This window comes from Heterodontus francisci, unplaced genomic scaffold, assembly GCF_036365525.1.
Source record: "Heterodontus francisci isolate sHetFra1 unplaced genomic scaffold, sHetFra1.hap1 HAP1_SCAFFOLD_53, whole genome shotgun sequence".
Classification (NCBI taxonomy): Eukaryota; Metazoa; Chordata; class Chondrichthyes; order Heterodontiformes; family Heterodontidae; genus Heterodontus; species Heterodontus francisci.
The window spans coordinates 270,863-290,128 of NW_027141851.1; positions in this window are offsets into that span (position 1 = coordinate 270,863).

Here is a 19,266-nt window from a genome sequence, read left to right on the forward strand (position 1 = left end):
TTAGAAATTCAGAAAAGACAAAGTCAGAAAAAGACAGAAAATCAGAAACACAGAAAAGACATAAAGTCAGAAACACAGAAAAGACAAAGTCAGAAAAAGACAGAAAGTCAGAAATAGAGAAAAGACAAACTCAGAGAAATAGAGAAAAGACAAAGACAGAGAAATAGAGAAAAGACAAAGTCAGAAATAGAGAAAGGACAGAAAGTCAGAAACACAGAATAGACAAAGTCAGAAAAAGATTGAAAGTCAGAAACACAGAAAAGACAGAAAGTCAGAAAAAGACAGAAAGTCAGAAACATAGAAAAGACAAAGTCAGAAAAAGAAAGAAAACCAGAAATAGAGAAAACACAAACTCAGAGAAATAGAGAAAAGACAAAGTCAGAGAAATAGAGAAAAGACAAAGTCAGAACTAGAGAAAAGACAGAAAGTCAGAAACACATAATAGACAATGTCAGAGAAATAGAGAAAAGACAAAGTCAGAGAAATAGAGAAAAGCCAAAGACAAAAATAGAGAAAAGACAGAAAGTCAGAAACACAGAAAAGACAAAGTCAGAAAAAGACAGAATGTCAGAAACTAAGAAAAGACTGAAAGTCCGAAAAAGACAGAAAGTCAGAAACACAGAAAAGACAAAGTCAGAGAAATAGTGAAAAGACAAACTCAGAGAAATAGAGAAAAGACAAAGTCAGAGAAATAGAGAAAAGACAAAGTCAAAGAAATAGAGAAAAGACAAAGTCAGAAAAAGAGAAAAGCCAGAAGGTCAGAAACACCGAAAAGACAAAGTCAGAGAAATAGAGAAAAGACAAAGTCAGAGAAATAGAGAAAAGACAAAGTCAGAAATAGAGAAAGGACAGAAAGTCAGAAACACAGAATAGACAAAGTCAGAAAAAGATTGAAAGTCAGAAACACAGAAAAGACAGAAAGTCAGAAAAAGACAGAAAGTCAGAAACATAGAAAAGACAAAGTCAGAAAAAGAAAGAAAACCAGAAATAGAGAAAACACAAACTCAGAGAAATAGAGAAAAGACAAAGTCAGAGAAATAGAGAAAAGACAAAGTCAGAGAAATAGAGAAAAGACAGAAAGTCAGAAATGGAGAAAAGACAGAAAGTCAGAAACACAGAAAAGACTAAGTCAGAGAAATAGAGAAAAGACAAAGTCAGAACTAGAGAAAAGACAGAAAGTCAGTAACACATAATAGACAAAGTCAGAGAAATAGAGAAAAGACAAAGTCAGAGAAATAGAGAAAAGCCAAAGACAAAAATCGAGAAAAGACAGAAAGTCAGAAACACAGAAAAGACAAAGTCAGAAAAAGACTGAAAGTCAGAAACTAAGAAAAGACTGAAAGTCCGAAAAAGACAGAAAGTCAGAAACACAGGAAAGACAGTCAGAAAAAGACAGAAAGTCAGAAATTCAGAAAAGACAAATTCAGAAAAAGACAGAAAGTCAGAAACACAGAAAAGACAAAGTCAGAAAAAGACAGAAAATCAGAAATACAGAAAAGACAAAGTAAGAAAAAGGCAGAAAGTCAGAAATTCAGAAAAGACAGAAAGTCAGAAAATAGAAAAGACAAAGTCAGAAAAAGACAGAAAGTCAGAAACACAGAAAAGACAGAAAGTCAGAAACACAGAAAAGACAAAGTCAGAAAAAGACAGAAAGTCAGAAATAGAGAAAAGACAAACTCAGAGAAATAGAGAAAAGACAACGTCAGAAAAAGACAGAAAGTCAGAAACACAGAAAAGACAATGTCAGAAAAAGAGAAAAGACAAAGTTACAAATAGAGAAACAACAAAGTCAGAGAAATAGAGAAAAGACAAAGTCAGAAATAGAGAAAAGACAGAAAGTCAGAAACACAGAAAAGGCAGAAAGTCAGAAAACAGAAAAGACAAAGTCAGAAAAAGACAGAAAGTCAGAAATAGAGAAAAGACAAACTCAGAGAAATAGAGAAAAGACAAAGTCAGAGAAATAGAGAAAAGACAAAGTCAGAAATAGAGAAAAGACAGAAAGTCAGAAACACAGAAAAGACAAAGTCAGAGAAATAGAGAAAAGACAAGGTCAGGGGAATAGAAAAAAGACAAAGTCAAAAATAGAGAAAAGGCAGAAAGTCAGAAACACAGAAAAGACAAAGTCTGAGAAATAGAGTAAAGACAAAGTCAGAAATAGAGAAAAGACAGAACGTCAGCAACATAGAAAAGACAAAGTCAGAGAAATAGAGAAAAGACAAAGTCAGAAATACAGAAAAGACAAAATGTCAGAAACACAGAAAAGACAAAGTCAGAGAAATAATGAAAAGACAAACTCAGAGAAATAGAGAAAAGACAAAGTCAGAGAAATAGAGAAAAGACAAAGTCAAAGAAATAGAGAAAAGACAAAGTCAGAAAAAGAGAAAAGACAGAAAATCAGAAATACAGAAAAGACAAAGTCAGAAAAAGACAGAAAGTCAGAAATTCAGAAAAGACAAAGTCAGAAAAAGACAGAAAGTCAGAAATAGAGAAAAGACAAAGTCAGAGAAATAGAGAAAAGACAAACTCAGAGAAATAGAGAAAAGACAAAGTCAAAGAAATAGAGAAAAGACAAAGTCAGAAATAGAGAAAGGACAGAAAGTCAGAAACACAGAATAGACAAAGTCAGAAAAAGATTGAAAGTCAGAAACACAGAAAAGACAGAAAGTCAGAAAAGGACAGAAAGTCAGAAACACAGAAAATACAAAGTCAGAAAAAGACAGAAAGTCAGAAATTCAGAAAAGACAAAGAGAGAAAAAGACAGAAAGTCAGAAACACAGAAAAGACAAAGTCAGAAAAAGACAGAAAATCAGAAATACAGAAAAGACAAAGTCAGAAAAAGGCAGAAAGTCAGAAATTCAGAAACGACAGAAAGTCAGAAACACAGAAAAGACAAAGTCAGAAAAAGACAGAAAGTCAGAAATAGAGAAAAGACAAACTAAGAGAAATAGAGAAAAGACAAAGTCAGAGAAATAGAGAAAGGAGAAAGTCAGAAATAGAGAGAAGACAGATAGTCAGAAGCACAGAAAAGACAAACTCAGAGAAATAGAGAAAAGACAAAGTCAGAGAAATAGAGAAAAGACAAAGTCAGAAATAGAGAAAAGACAGAAAGTCAGAAACACAGAAAACACAAAGTCAGAAAAAGACTGAAAGTCAGAAACACAGAAAAGACAGAAAGTCAGAAAAAGACAGAAAGTCAGAACCACAGAAAAGACAGAAAGTCAGAAAAAGACAGAACGTCAGAACCACAGAAAAGACACAGTCAGAAATAAAGAAAAGACTGAAAGTCAGAAACACAGAAAAGACAAAGTCAGAGAAATAGAGAAAAGACAAAGTCAGAAATAGAGAAAAGACAGAAAGTCAGAAACACAGTAAAGACAAACTCAGAGAAATAGAGAAAAGACAAAGTCAGCGAAAGTCAGAAACACAGAAAAGCTAAAGTAAGAGAAATAGAGAAAAGACAAAGTCTGAGAAATAGTGAAAAGACAAAGTCAGAAATAGAGAAAAGACAAAGTCAGAAAAAGACTGAAAGTCAGACACACAGAAAAGACAGAAAGTCAGAAACACAGAAAAGACAAAGTCAGAGGAATAGAGAAAGGACAAAGTCAGAGAAATAGAGAAAAGACAGAAAGTCAGAAACACAGAAAAGACAGAAAGTCAGAAACACAGAAATGATGAAGTCAGAAAAAGACAGAAAACCAGAAATAGAGAAAACACAAACTCAGAGAAATAGAGAAAAGACAAAGTCAGAGAAATAGAGTAAAGACAAAGTCAGAGAAATAGAGAAAAGTCAAAGTCAGAACTAGAGAAAAGACAGTAAGTCAGAAACACAGAAAAGACATAGTCAGAGAAATAGAGAAAAGACAAAGTCAGAGAAATAGAGAAAAGACAAAGTCAGAAATAGAGAAAGGACGGAAAGTCAGAAACACAGAATAGACAAAGTCAGAAAAAGATTGAAAGTCAGAAACACAGAAAAGACAGAAAGTCAGAAAAGACAAAGTCAGAAAAAGACAGAAAGTCAGAAATTCAGAAAAGACAAAGTCAGAAAAAGACAGAAACTCAGAAATAGAGAAAAGACAAAGTCAGAAATCAAGAAAAGGCAAAGTCAGAAAAAGACACAAAGTCAGAAACACAGAAAATACATAAAGTCAGAAACACAGAAAAGACAAAGTCAGAAAAAGACAGAAAGTCAGAACTAGAGAAAGGACAAACTCAGAGAAATAGAGAAAAGACAAAGTCAGAGAAATAGAGAAAAGACAAAGTCAGAACTAGAGAAAAGACAGTAAGTCAGAAACACAGAAAAGACAAAGTCAGAGAAATAGAGAAAAGACAAAGTCAGAGAAATAGAGAAAAGACAAAGTCAGAAATAGAGAAAGGACGGAAAGTCAGAAACACAGAATAGACAAAGTCAGAAAAAGATTGAAAGTCAGAAACACAGAAAAGACAGAAAGTCAGAAAAAGACAGAAAGTCAGAACTAGAGAAAGGACAAACTCAGAGAAATAGAGAAAAGACAAAGTCAGAGAAATAGAGAAAAGACAAAGTCAGAACTAGAGAAAAGACAGTAAGTCAGAAACACAGAAAAGACAAAGTCAGAGAAATAGAGAAAAGACAAAGTCAGAGAAATAGAGAAAAGACAAAGTCAGAAATAGAGAAAGGACGGAAAGTCAGAAACACAGAATAGACAAAGTCAGAAAAAGATTGAAAGTCAGAAACACAGAAAAGACAGAAAGTCAGAAAAGACAAAGTCAGAAAAAGACAGAAAGTCAGAAATTCAGAAAAGACAAAGTCAGAAAAAGACAGAAAGTCAGAAATAGAGAAAAGACAAAGTCAGAGAAATAGAGAAAAGACAAACTCAGAGAAATAGAGAAAAGACAAAGTCAAAGAAATAGAGAAAAGACAAAGTCAGAAATAGAGAAAGGACAGAAAGTCAGAAACACAGAATAGACAAAGTCAGAAAAAGATTGAAAGTCAGAAACACAGAAAAGACAGAAAGTCAGAAAAGGACAGAAAGTCAGAAACACAGAAAATACAAAGTCAGAAAAAGACAGAAAGTCAGAAATTCAGAAAAGACAAAGTGAGAAAAAGACAGAAAGTCAGAAACACAGAAAAGACAAAGTCAGAAAAAGACAGAAAATCAGAAATACAGAAAAGACAAAGTCAGAAAAAGGCAGAAAGTCAGAAATTCAGAAAAGACAAAGTCATTAAAAGAGAGAAAGTCAGAAACACAGAAAAGACACAGTCAGAAAAAGACAGAAAGTCAGAAACACAGAAAAGACAGAAAGTCAGAAACACAGAAAAGACAAAGTCAGAAAAAGACCGAAAGTCAGAAATTGAGAAAAGACTGAAAGTCCGAAAAAGACAGAAAGTCAGAAACACAGAAAAGACAGTCAGAAAAAGACAGAAAGTCAGAAATTCAGAAAAGACAAAGTCAGAAAAAGACAGAAAGTCAGAAACACAGAAAAGACAAAGTCAGAAAAAGACAGAAAATCAGAAATACAGAAAAGACAAAGTAAGAAAAAGGCAGAAAGTCAGAAATTCAGAAAAGACAATGTCATTAAAAGGGAGAAAGTCAGAAACACAGAAAAGACACAGTCAGAAAAAGACAGAAAGTCACAAACACAGAAAAGACAGAAAGTCAGAAACACAGAAAAGACAAAGTCAGAAAAAGACAGAAAGTCAGAAATAGAGAAAAGACAAACTCAGAGAAATAGAGAAAAGACAAAGTCAGAAATAGGGAAAAGACAGAAACTCAGAAACACAGAAAAGACAAAGTCAGAGAAAAATAAGAAAAGACAAAGTCAGAGAAATAGATAAAAGACAAAGTCAGAAATACAGAAAAGACAGAAAGTCAGAAACACAGAAAAGACAAAGTCAGAGAAATAGTGAAAAGACAAAGTCAGAGAAATAGAGAAAAGACAAAGTCAAAGAAATAGAGAAAAGAAAGAAAGTCAGAAACACTGAACAGACAAAGTCAGAGAAATAGAGAAAAGACAAAGTCAGAAAAAGACAGAAAATCAGAAACACAGAAAAGACATAAATTCAGAAACACAGAAAAGAAAAAGTCAGAAAAAGACAGAAAATCAGAAACACAGAAAAGACATAAATTCAGAAACACAGAGAGGAAAAAGTCAGAAAAAGACAGAAAATCAGAAATAGAGAAAAGACAAACTCAGAGAAATAGAGAAAAGACAAAGTCAGAGAAATAGGGAAAAGACAAAGTCAAAAACACAGAAAAGACAAAGTCAGAGAAATAGAGAAAAGACAGAAAGTCAGAAACACAGAAAATACAAAGTCAGAAAAAGACTGAAAGTCAGAAACACAGAAAAGACAGAAAGTCAGAAAAAGACAGAAAGTCAGAACCACAGAAAAGACAGAAAGTCAGAAATAGAGAAAAGACTGAAAGTCAGAAACATAGAAAAGACAAAGTCAGAGAAATAGAGAAAAGACAAAGTCAGAGAAAGTCAGAAACACAGAAAAGACAAAGTCAGAGAAAGAGAAAAGACAAAGTCAGAGAAATAGTGAAAAGAAACAGTCAGAGAAATAGAGAAAAGACAAAGTCAGAACTAGAGAAAACACAGAAAGCCAGAAACACAGAAAAGACAAAGTCAGAGAAATCGAGAAAAGACAAAGTCAGAGAAATAGAGAAAATACAAAGTCAGAAGTAGAGAAAAGACAGAAAGTCAGAAACACAGAAAAGACAAAGTCAGAGAAATAGAGAAAAGACGTAGTCAGAAATAGAGAAAAGAAATAAAGTCAGAAACACAGTAAAGACAAACTCAGAGAAATAGAGAAAAGACATAGTCAGAGAAAGTCAGAAACACAGAAAAGACAAAGTCAGAGAAAGAGAAAAGACAAAGTCAGAGAAATAGAGATAAGACAAAGTCAGAACTAGAGAAAAGACAGAAAGTCAGAAACACAGAAAAGACAAAGTCAGAGAATCAGAGAAAAGACAAAGTCTGAGAAATAGAGAAAAGACAAAGTCAGAAATAGAGAAAAGACCAAGTCAGAGAAATAGAGAAAAGCCAAAGACAGAAATAGAGAAAAGACAGAAAGTCAGAAACACAGAAAAGACAAAGTCAGAAAATGACTGATACTCAGAAATAGAGAAAAGACAATCTCAGAGAAATAGAGAAAAGACAAAGTCGGAGAAATAGAGAAAAGACAAAGTCAAAGAAATAGAGAAAAGACAAAGTCAGAAATAGAGAAAAGACAGAAAGTCAGAAACACCGAAAAGACAAAGTCAGAAATAGAGAAAAGACAAAGTCAGAAAAAGACTGAAAGTCAGACACACAGAAAAGACAGAAAGTCAGAAAAAGACAGAAAGTCAGAAACACAGGAAAGACAGAAAGTCAGAAACACAGAAAAGACAAAGCCAGACATAGAGAAAAGACAAAGTCAGAACTAGAGAAAAGACAGAAAGTCAGAAACACAGAAAAGACAAAGTCAGAAAAAGACAGAAAATCAGAAATAGAGAATAGACAAACTCAGAGAAATAAAGAAAAGACAAAGTCAGAAAAAGACAGAAAATCAGAAATAGAGAAAAGACAAACTCAGAGAAATAGAGAAAAGACAAAGTCAGAGAAATAGGGAAAAGACAGAAAGTCAGAAACACCGAAAAGACAAAGTCAGAGAAATAGAGAGAAGACAAAGTCAGAAATAGAGAAAGGACAGAAAGTCAGAAGCACAGAACAGACAAAGTCAGAAAAAGATTGAAAGTCAGAAACACAGAAAAGACAGAAAGTCAGAAAAAGACAGAAAGTCAGAAACACAGAAAAGACAAAGTCAGAAAAAGACAGAAAGTCAGAAATTCAGAAAAGACAAAGTCAGAAAAAGACAGAAAGTCAGAAACACAGAAAAGACATAAAGTCAGAAACACAGAAAAGACAAAGTCAGAAAAAGACAGAAAGTCAGAAATAGAGAAAAGACAAAGTCAGAGAAATAGAGAAAAGACAAAGTCAGAAATAGAGAAAAGACAGATAGTCAGAAACACAGAAGAGACAAAGTCAGAGAAATAGAGAAAAGACAGATGGTCAGAAGCACAGAAAAGACATACTCAGAGAAATAGAGAAAAGCCAAAGTCAGAGAAATAGAGAAAAGACAAAGTCAGAAATAGAGAAAAGACAGAAAGTCAGAAACACAGTAAAGACAAAGTCACAGAAATAGAGGAAAGACAAACTCAGAGAAATAGAGAAAAGACAAAGTCAGAGAAATAGAGAAAAGACAAAGTCAATGAAATAGAGAAAACACAAAGTCACAAATAGAGAAAAGACAGAAAGTCAGAAACACCGAAAAGACAAAGTCAGAGAAATAGAGAAAAGACAAAGTCAGAGAAATAGAGAAAAGCCAAGGACAGAAATAGAGAAAAGACTGAAAGTCAGAAACACAGAAAAGAAAAAGTCAGAAAAAGATTGAAAGTCAGAAACACAGAAAAGACAGAAAGTCAGAAAAAGACAGAAAGTCAGAAACACAGAAAAGACAAAGTCAGAAAAAGACAGAAAGTCAGAAATTCAGAAAAGACAAAGTCAGAAAAAGACAGAAAGTCAGAAACACAGAAAAGACATAAAGTCAGAAACACAGAAAAGCCAGTGTCAGAAAAAGAGAAAAGACAAAGTTAGAAATAGAGAAACGACAAAGTCAGAGAAATAGAGAAAAGACAAAGTCAGAAATAGGGAAACGAAAGAAAGTCAGAAACACAGAAAAGACAGAAAGTCAGAAAACAGAAAAGACAAAGTCAGAAAAAGACAGAAAGTCAGAAATAGAGAAAAGACAAACTCAGAGAAATAGAGAAAAGACAAAGTCAGAGAAATAGAGAAAAGACAAAGTCAGAAATAGAGAAAAGACAGAAAGTCAGAAACACAGAAAAGACAAAGTCTGAGAAAAAGAGTAAAGACAAAGTGAGAAATAGAGAAAAGACAGAAAGTCAGAAACATAGAAAAGACAAAGTCAGAGAAATAGAGAAAAGACAAAGTCAGAAATACAGAAAAGACAGAAAGTCAGAAACACAGAAAAGACAAAGTCAGAGAAATAGAGAAAAGACAAACTCAGAGAAATAGAGAAAAGACAAAGTCAGAGAAATAGAGAAAAGACAAAGTCAATGAAATAGAGAAAAGACAAAGTCACGAATAGAGAAAAGACAGAAAGTCAGAAACACCGAAAAGACAAAGTCAGAGAAATAGAGAAAAGACAAAGTCAGAGAAATAGAGAGAAGACAAAGTCAGAAATAGAGAAAGGACAGAAAGTCAGAAGCACAGAACAGACAAAGTCAGAAAAAGATTGAAAGTCAGAAACACAGAAAAGACAGAAAGTCAGAAAAAGACAGAAAGTCAGAAACACAGAAAAGACAAAGTCAGAAAAAGACAGAAAGTCAGAAATTCAGAAAAGACAAAGTCAGAAAAAGACAGAAAGTCAGAAACACAGAAAAGACAGAAAGTCAGAAACACAGAAAAGACAAAGTCAGAAAAAGACAGAAAGTCAGAAATAGAGATAAGACAAAGTCAGAGAAATAGAGAAAAGACAAAGTCAGAAATAGAGAAAAGACAGATAGTCAGAAACACAGAAGAGACAAAGTCAGAGAAATAGAGAAAAGACAAAGTCAGAGAAATAGATAAAAGACAAAGACAGAAATAGAGAAAAGACAGATGGTCAGAAGCACGGAAAAGACATACTCAGAGAAATAGAGAAAAGCCAAAGTCAGAGAAATAGAGAAAAGACAAAGTCAGAAATAGAGAAAAGACAGAAAGTCAGAAACACAGTAAAGACAAAGTCACAGAAATAGAGAAAAGACAAACTCAGAGAAATAGAGAAAAGACAAAGTCAGAGAAATAGAGAAAAGACAAAGTCAATGAAATAGAGAAAAGACAAAGTCACAAATAGAGAAAAGACAGAAAGTCAGAAACACCGAAAAGACAAAGTCAGAGAAATAGAGAAAAGACAAAGTCAGAGAAATAGAGAGAAGACAAAGTCAGAAATAGAGAAAGGACAGAAAGTGAGAAGCACAGAACAGACAAAGTCAGAAAAAGATTGAAAGTCAGAAACACAGAAAAGACAGAAAGTCAGAAAAAGACAGAAAGTCAGAAACACAGAAAAGACAAAGTCAGAAAAAGACAGAAAGTCAGAAACACAGAAAAGACAAAGTCAGAAAGAGACTGAAAGTCAGAAACACAGAAAAGACATAAAGTCAGAAACACAGAAAAGACAAAGTCAGAAAAAGACAGAAAGTCAGAAATAGAGAAAAGACAAACTCAGTTAAATAGAGAAAAGACAAAGTCAGAGAAATAGAGAAAAGACAAAGTCAGAAATAGAGAAAAGACACATAGTCAGAAACACAGAAAAGACAAAGTCAGAGAAATAGAGAAAAGACAAAGTCAGAGAAATAGATAAAAGACAAAGTCAGAAATAGAGAAAAGACAGATGGTCAGAAGCACAGAAAAGACATACTCAGAGAAATAGAGAAAAGCCAAAGTCAGAGAAATAGAGAAAAGACAAAGTCAGAAATAGAGAAAAGACAGAAAGTCAGAAACACAGAAAAGACAAAGTCTGAGAAAAAGAGTAAAGACAAAGTGAGAAATAGAGAAAAGACAGAAAGTCAGAAACATAGAAAAGACAAAGTCAGAGAAATAGAGAAAAGACAAAGTCAGAAATACAGAAAAGACAGAAAGTCAGAAACACAGAAAAGACAAAATCAGAGAAATAGAGAAAAGACAAAGTCAGAGAAATAGAGAAAAGACAAAGTCAGAGAAATAGAGAAAAGACAAAGTCAATGAAATAGAGAAAAGACAAAGTCACGAATAGAGAAAAGACAGAAAGTCAGAAACACCGAAAAGACAAAGTCAGAGAAATAGAGAAAAGACAAAGTCAGAGAAATAGAGAGAAGACAAAGTCAGAAATAGAGAAAGGACAGAAAGTCAGAAGCACAGAGCAGACAAAGTCAGAAAAAGATTGAAAGTCAGAAACACAGAAAAGACAGAAAGTCAGAAAAAGACAGAAAGTCAGAAACACAGAAAAGACAAAGTCAGAAAAAGACAGAAAGTCAGAAATTCAGAAAAGACAAAGTCAGAAAAAGACAGAAAGTCAGAAACACAGAAAAGACATAAAGTCAGAAACACAGAAAAGACAAAGTCAGAAAAAGACAGAAAGTCAGAAATAGAGAAAAGACAAAGTCAGAGAAATAGAGAAAAGACAAAGTCAGAAATAGAGAAAAGACAGATAGTCAGAAACACAGAAGAGACAAAGTCAGAGAAATAGAGAAAAGACAAAGTCAGAGAAATAGATAAAAGACAAAGACAGAAATAGAGAAAAGACAGATGGTCAGAAGCACAGAAAAGACATACTCAGAGAAATAGAGAAAAGCCAAAGTCAGAGAAATAGAGAAAAGACAAAGTCAGAAATAGAGAAAAGACAGAAAGTCAGAAACACAGTAAAGACAAAGTCACAGAAATAGAGAAAAGACATACTCAGAGAAATAGAGAAAAGACAAAGTCAGAGAAATAGAGAAAAGACAAAGTCAATGAAATAGAGAAAACACAAAGTCACAAATAGAGAAAAGACAGAAAGTCAGAAACACCGAAAAGACAAAGTCAGAGAAATAGAGAAAAGACAAAGTCAGAGAAATAGAGAGAAGACAAAGTCAGAAATAGAGAAAGGACAGAAAGTCAGAAGCACAGAACAGACAAAGTCAGAAAAAGATTGAAAGTCAGAAACACAGAAAAGACAGAAAGTCAGAAAAAGACAGAAAGTCAGAAATTCAGAAAAGACAAAGTCAGAAAAAGACAGAAAGTCAGAAACACAGAAAAGACATATAGTCAGAAACACAGAAAAGACAAAGTCAGAAAAAGACAGAAAGTCAGAAATAGAGAAAAGACAAACTCAGAGAAAAAGAGAAAAGACAAAGTCAGAAATAGAGAAAAGACCGATAGTCAGAAACACAGAAAAGACATAGTCAGAGAAATAGAGAAAAGACAAAGTCAGAGAAATAGATAAAAGACAAAGCCAGAAATAGAGAAAAGACAGATGGTCAGAAGCACAGAAAAGACATACTCAGAGAAATAGAGAAAAGCCAAAGTCAGAGAAATAGAGAAAAGACAAAGTCAGAAATAGAGAAAAGACAAAGTCAGAGAAAGTCAGAAACACAGAAAAGACAAAGTCAGAGAAAGAGAAAAGACAAAGTCAGAGAAATAGTGAAAAGACAAAGTCACAGAAATAGAGAAAAGACAAAGTCAGAACTAGAGAAAAGACAGAAAGTCAGAAACACAGAAAAGACATAGTCAGAGAAATAGAGAAAAGACAAAGTCAGAGAAATAGAGAAAAGACAAGGTCAGAAATAGAGAAAAGACAGAAAGTCAGAAACACAGAAAAGACAAAGTCAGAGAAATAGAGAAAAGACCAAGTCAGAAATAGAGAAAAGACAGAAAGTCAGAAACACAGTAAAGACAAACTCAGGGAAATAGAGAAAAGACAAAGTCAGAGAAAGTCAGAAACACAGAAAAGACAAAGTCAGAGAAAGAGAAAAGACAAAGTCAGAGAAATAGAGAAAAGACAAAGTCAGAGAAATAGAGAAAAGACAAAGTCAGAGAAATAGAGAAAAGACAAAGTCAGAAATAGAGAAAAGGCAGAAAGTCAGAAACACAGAAAAGACAGAAAGTCAGAAACACAGAAAAGACAAAGCCAGAAAAAGACAGAAACTCAGAAATAGAGAAAAGACAAAGTCAGAAATAATGAAAAGACAAAGTCAGAAAAAGACAGAAAGTCAGAAACACAGAAAAGACATAAAGTCAGAAACACAGAAAAGACAAAGTAAGAAAAAGACAGAAAGTCAGAAATCGGGAAAAGACAAAGTCAGAGAAATAGAGAAAAGACAAAGTCAGAGAAATAGAGAAAAGACAAAGTCAGAAATAGAGAAAAGACAGACGGTCAGAAACACAGAAAAGACAAAGTCAGAGAAATAGAGAAAAGACAAAGTCAGAGAAATAGATAAAAGTCAAAGTCAGAAATAGAGAAAAGACAAAGTCAGAGAAATAGAGAAAAGACAAAGTCAGAAATAGAGAAAAGACAGAAAGTCAGAAACACAGAAAACACAGTCAGACAAAGACTGAAAGTCAGAAAAACAGAAATGACAGAAAGTCAGAAAAAGACAGAAAGTCAGAACCACAGAAAAGACAGAAAGTCAGAAAAAGACAGAAATTCAGAACCACAGAAAAGACAGAGTCAGAAATAGAGAAAAGACTGAAAGTCAGAAACACAGAAAAGACAAAGTCAGAGAAATAGAGAAAAGACAAAGTCAGAAATAGAGAAAAGACAGAAAGTCAGAAACACAGTAAAGACAAAGTCAGAGAAATAGAGAAAAGACAAAGTCAGAGAAATAGAGAAAAGACCAAGTCAGAAATAGAGAAAAGACAGAAAGTCAGAAACACAGTAAAGACAAACTCAGGGAAATAGAGAAAAGACAAAGTCAGAGAAAGTCAGAAACACAGAAAAGACAAAGTCAGAGAAAGAGAAAAGACAAAGTCAGAGAAATAGTGAAAAGAAAAAGTCAGAGAAATAGAGCAAAGACAAAGTCAGAAAAAGACTGAAAGTCAGAAAAACAGAAAAGACAGAAAGTCAGAAAAAGACAGAAAGTCAGAAACACAGAAAAGACAGAAAGTCAGCAACACAGAAAAGACTAAGTCAGAAAAAGACAGAAACTCAAAAACACAGAAAAGACATAAAGTCAGAAACACAGAAAAGACAAAGTCAGAAAAAGACAAAAAGTCAGAAATAGAGAAAAGACAAACTCAGAGAAATAGAGAAAAGACAAATTCAGAGAAATAGAGAAAAGACAAAGTCAGAAAAAGACAGAAAGTCAGAAATAGAGGAAAGACAAACTCGGAGAAATAGAGAAAAGACAAAGTCAGAGAAATAGAGAAAAGACAAAGTCAGAAATAGAGAAACGACAGATAGTCAGAAACACAGAAAAGACAAAGTCAGAGAAATAGAGAAAAGACAAAGTCAGAAATAGAGAAAAGACAGAAAGTCAGAAACACAGAAAAGACAAAGTCAGAGAAATAGAGAAAAGACAAAGTCAGAGAAATAGTGAAAAGAAAAAGTCAGAAATAGACAAAAGACAAAGTCAGAAAAAGACTGAAAGTCAGACACACAGAAAAGACAGAAAGTCGGAAAAAGACAGAAATTCAGAAACACAGAAAAGACAGAAAGTCAGAAACACGGAAAAGACAAAGTCAGAAAAAGACAGAAACTCAGAAATAGAGAAAAGACAAACTCAGAGAAATAGAGAAAAGACGAAGTTAGAAATAGAGAAAAGACAAAGTCAGAAAAAGACAGAAACTCAGAAATAGAGAAAAGACCAAGTCAGAGAAATAGAGAAAAGGCAAAGTCAGAAATAGAGAAAAGACAGAAAGTCACAAAAACAGAAAACACAACGTCAGAAAAAGACTGAAAGTCAGAAACACAGAAAAGACAGAAAGTCAGAAAAAGACAGAAAGTCAGAACCACAGAAAAGACAGAATGTCAGAAAAAGACAGAAAGTCAGAACCACCGAAAAGACAGAGTCAGAAATAGAGAAAAGACTGAAAGTCAGAAACACAGAAAAGACAAACTCAGAGAAATAGAGAAAAGACAAAGTCAGAGAAATAGAGAAAAGACCAAGTCAGAAATAGAGAAAAGACAGAAAGTCAGAAACACAGTAAAGACAAACTCAGGGAAATAGAGAAAAGACAAAGTCAGAGAAAGTCAGAAACACAGAAAAGACAAAGTCAGAGAAAGAGAAAAGACAAAGTCAGAGAAATAGTGAAAAGAAAAAGTCAGAGAAATAGAGCAAAGACAAAGTCAGAAATAGAGAAAAGACAGAAAGTCAGAAACACAGTAAAGACAAACTCAGAGAAATAGAGAAAAGACAAAGTCAGAGAAATAGAGAAAAGACCAAGTCAGAAATAGAGAAAAGACAGAAAGTCAGAAACACAGTAAAGACAAACTCAGGGAAATAGAGAAAAGACAAAGTCAGAGAAAGTCAGAAACACAGAAAAGACAAAGTCAGAGAAAGAGAAAAGACAAAGTCAGAGAAATAGTGAAAAGAAAAAGTCAGAGAAATAGAGCAAAGACAAAGTCAGAAAAAGACTGAAAGTCAGAAAAACAGAAAAGACAGAAAGTCAGAAAAAGACAGAAATTCAGAAACACAGAAAAGACAGAAAGTCAGCAACACAGAAAAGACAAAGTCAGAAAAAGACAGAAACTCAAAAACACAGAAAAGACATAAAGTCAGAAACACAGAAAAGACAAAGTCAGAAAAAGACAAAAAGTCAGAAATAGAGAAAAGACAAACTCAGAGAAATAGAGAAAAGACAAATTCATAGAAATAGAGAAAAGACAAAGTCAGAAAAAGACAGAAAGTCAGAAATAGAGGAAAGACAAACTCAGAGAAATAGAGAAAAGACAAAGTCAGAGAAATAGAGAAAAGACAAAGTCAGAAATAGAGAAACGACAGATAGTCAGAAACACAGAAAAGACAAAGTCAGAGAAATAGAGAAAAGACAAAGTCAGAGAAATAGTGAAAAGAAAAAGTCAGAAATAGACAAAAGACAAAGTCAGAAAAAGACTGAAAGTCAGACACACAGAAAAGACAGAAAGTCAGAAAAAGACAGAAATTCAGAAACACAGAAAAGACAGAAAGTCAGAAACACGGAAAAGACAAAGTCAGAAAAAGACAGAAACTCAGAAATAGAGAAAAGACAAACTCAGAGAAATAGAGAAAAGACGAAGTTAGAAATAGAGAAAAGACAAAGTCAGAAAAAGACAGAAACTCAGAAATAGAGAAAAGACCAAGTCAGAGAAATAGAGAAAAGGCAAAGTCAGAAATAGAGAAAAGACAGAAAGTCAGAAACACAGAAAACACAACGTCAGAAAAAGACAAAGTCAGAAACACAGAAAAGACAGAAAGTCAGAAAAAGACAGAAAGTCAGAACCACAGAAAAGACAGAATGTCAGAAAAAGACAGAAAGTCAGAACCACCGAAAAGACAGAGTCAGAAATAGAGAAAAGACTGAAAGTCAGAAACCCAGAAAAGACAAAGTCAGAGAAATAGAGAAAAGACAAAGTCAGAGAAATAGAGAAAAGACCAAGTCAGAAATAGAGAAAAGACAGAAAGTCAGAAACACAGTAAAGACAAACTCAGAGAAATAGAGAAAAGACAAAGTCAGAGAAATAGAGAAAAGACCAAGTCAGAAATAGAGAAAAGACAGAAAGTCAGAAACACAGTAAAGACAAACTCAGGGAAATAGAGAAAAGACAAAGTCAGAGAAAGTCAGAAACACAGAAAAGACAAAGTCAGAGAAAGAGAAAAGACAAAGTCAGAGAAATAGTGAAAAGAAAAAGTCAGAGAAATAGAGCAAAGACAAAGTCAGAAAAAGACTGAAAGTCAGAAAAACAGAAAAGACAGAAAGTCAGAAAAAGACAGAAAGTCAGAAACACAGAAAAGACAGAAAGTCAGCAACACAGAAAAGACAAAGTCAGAAAAAGACAGAAACTCAAAAACGCAGAAAAGACATAAAGTCAGAAACACAGAAAAGACAAAGTCAGAAAAAGACAAAAAGTCAGAAATAGAGAAAAGACAAACTCAGAGAAATAGAGAAAAGACAAATTCAGAGAAATAGAGAAAAGACAATGTCAGAAAAAGACAGAAAGTCAGAACCACCGAAAAGACAGAGTCAGAAATAGAGAAAAGACTGAAAGTCAGAAACACAGAAAATACAAAGTCAGAGAAATAGAGAAAAGACAAAGTCAGAAATAGAGAAAAAACAGAAAGTCAGAAACACAGTAAAGACAAACTCAGAGAAATAGAGAAAAGACAAAGTCAGAGAAAGAGAAAAGACAAAGTCAGAGAAATAGAGAAAAGACAAAGTCAGAACTAGAGAAAAGACAGAAAGTCAGAAACACAGAAAAGACAAAGTCAGAGAAATAGTGAAAAGACAAAGTCAGAGAAATGGAGAAAAGACAAAGTCAGAACTAGAGAAAAGACAGAAAGTCAGAAACACAGAAAAGACAAAGTCAGAGAAATAGAGAAAAGAAAAAGTCAGAGAAATAGAGAAAAGACAAAGTCAGAAATAGAGAAAAGACAGAAAGTCAGAAAGACAGAAAAGACAAAGTCAGAGAAATAGAGAAAAGACCAAGTCAGAAATAGAGAAAAGACAGAAAGTCAGAAACACAGTAAAGACAAACTCAGGGAAATAGAGAAAAGACAAAGTCAGAGAAAGAGAAAAGACAAAGTCAGAGAAATAGAGAAAAGACAAAGTCAGAGAAATTCAGAAAAGACAAAGTCAGAAAAAGACAGAAAGTCAGAAACACAGAAAAGACAATGTCAGAAAAAGAGAAAAGACAAAGTTAGAAATAGAGAAACGACAAAGTCAGAGAAATAGAGAAAAGAGAAAGTCAGAAATAGAGAAAAGACAGAAAGTCAGAAACACAGAAAAGACAGAAAGTCAGAAAACAGAAAAGACAAAGTCAGAAAAAGACAGAAAGTCAGAAATAGAGAAAAGACAAACTCAGAGAAATAGAGAAAAGACAAAGTCAGAGAAATAGAGAAAAGACAAAGTCAGAAATAGAGAAAAGACAGAAAGTCAGAAACACAGAAAAGACAAAGTCTGAGAAAAAGAGTAAAGACAAAGTGAGAAATAGAGAAAAGACAGAAAGTCAGAAACATAGAAAAGACAAAGTCAGAGAAATAGAGAAAAGACAAAGTCAGAAATACAGAAAAGACAGAAAGTCAGAAACACAGAAAAGACAAAGTCAGAGAAATAGAGAAAAGACAAACTCAGAGAAATAGAGAAAAGACAAAGTCAGAGAAATAGAGAAAAGACAAAGTCAGAGAAATAGAGAGAAGACAAAGTCAGAAATAGAGAAAGGACAGAAAGTCAGAAGCACAGAACAGACAAAGTCAGAAAAAGATTGTTAAGTCAGAAACACAGAAAAGACAGAAAGTCAGAAAAAGACAGAAAGTCAGAAACACAGAAAAGACAAAGTCAGAAAAAGACAGAAAGTCAGAAATTCAGAAAAGACAAAGTCAGAAAAAGACAGAAAGTCAGAAACACAGAAAAGACATAAAGTCAGAAACACAGAAAAGACAAAGTCAGAAAAAGACAGAAAGTCAGAAATAGAGAAAAGACAAACTCAGAGAAATAGAGAAAAGACAAAGTCAGAGAAATAGAGAAAAGACAAAGTCAGAAATAGAGAAAAGACAGAAAGTCAGAAACACAGAAAAGACAGAAAGTCAGAAACACAGAAAAGACAAAGTCAGAGAAAGAGAAAAGACAAAGTCAGAGAAATAGAGAAAAGACAAAGTCAGAGAAATTCAGAAAAGACAAAGTCAGAAAAAGACAGAAAGTCAGAAACACAGAAAAGACAATGTCAGAAAAAGAGAAAAGACAAAGTTAGAAATAGAGAAACGACAAAGTCAGAGAAATAGAGAAAAGAGAAAGTCAGAAATAGAGAAAAGACAGAAAGTCAGAAACACAGAAAAGACAGAAAGTCAGAAAACAGAAAAGACAAAGTCAGAAAAAGACAGAAAGTCAGAAATAGAGAAAAGACAAACTCAGAGAAATAGAGAAAAGACAAAGTCAGAGAAATAGAGAAAAGACAAAGTCAGAAATAGAGAAAAGACAGAAAGTCAGAAACACAGAAAAGACAAAGTCTGAGAAAAAGAGTAAAGACAAAGTGAGAAATAGAGAAAAGACAGAAAGTCAGAAACATAGAAAAGACAAAGTCAGAGAAATAGAGAAAAGACAAAGTCAGAAATACAGAAAAGACAGAAAGTCAGAAACACAGAAAAGACAAAGTCAGAGAAATAGAGAAAAGACAAACTCAGAGAAATAGAGAAAAGACAAAGTCAGAGAAATAGAGAAAAGACAAAGTCAGAGAAATAGAGAGAAGACAAAGTCAGAAATAGAGAAAGGACAGAAAGTCAGAAGCACAGAACAGACAAAGTCAGAAAAAGATTGTTAAGTCAGAAACACAGAAAAGACAGAAAGTCAGAAAAAGACAGAAAGTCAGAAACACAGAAAAGACAAAGTCAGAAAAAGACAGAAAGTCAGAAATTCAGAAAAGACAAAGTCAGAAAAAGACAGAAAGTCAGAAACACAGAAAAGACATAAAGTCAGAAACACAGAAAAGACAAAGTCAGAAAAAGACAGAAAGTCAGAAATAGAGAAAAGACAAACTCAGAGAAATAGAGAAAAGACAAAGTCAGAGAAATAGAGAAAAGACAAAGTCAGAAATAGAGAAAAGAC